This window comes from Arachis ipaensis, chromosome B07 (genome assembly GCF_000816755.2).
Source record: "Arachis ipaensis cultivar K30076 chromosome B07, Araip1.1, whole genome shotgun sequence".
Lineage (NCBI taxonomy): Eukaryota > Viridiplantae > Streptophyta > Magnoliopsida > Fabales > Fabaceae > Arachis > Arachis ipaensis.
Genome location: NC_029791.2, coordinates 125,659,415 through 125,660,103, shown reverse-complemented (window position 1 = coordinate 125,660,103; position 689 = coordinate 125,659,415).

Sequence of the window (689 nt, the reverse complement as noted above, 5' to 3'; positions counted from 1 at the left end):
TAAATATTTTGCATATATAAAATTTAGAGAAAAGAACAAATAGGTCTCTGACCTTTTATCTCGCGGACATTTTCGTCCCTGACCATTGAAAAATACTTTTAAGTTCCTGACATTCACAAAACTTGGACGGATCAGTCCCTCCGTCCAAATGCCTCCATCAGGGATTGATCCGTCCAAATGTCTCCGTCAGGGACTGATCCGTCCAAATTTTGTGAAGGTCAGGGACTTAAAAGTATTTTTCAATGATCAGGGACGGAAATGTCTGCGGGACAAAAGGTCAGGGACCTATTTGTCCTTTTCTCTAAAATTTAATTAGTCTTAAATAATTGACTATTTAAAAGAATTAGACAATATTAACTATTTTTTTCCTTTTTAACTAATACCCTATAAAATATAGAACATTTAATTATCTTATATGGATATCAAATATTTATTGTCCGATCATCTGATTTTTTATTACCCTCACATTTATAATCAAATATAAATAAAGGCACAAAAGTAAATTAGTTGATTAATGATTGATGTTTTTGTGTTATGATTTCGATTATTTTGGTGCATGATTGATTACTTTATTGAAAACATATGTAATATACATATAAATATATACAAATATATTGGGGTTGATTTTCAATGTTAATAAAATAAATTCTTTTTGGTAAAAATTAATAATAACAAAATTTTAAGCGCAC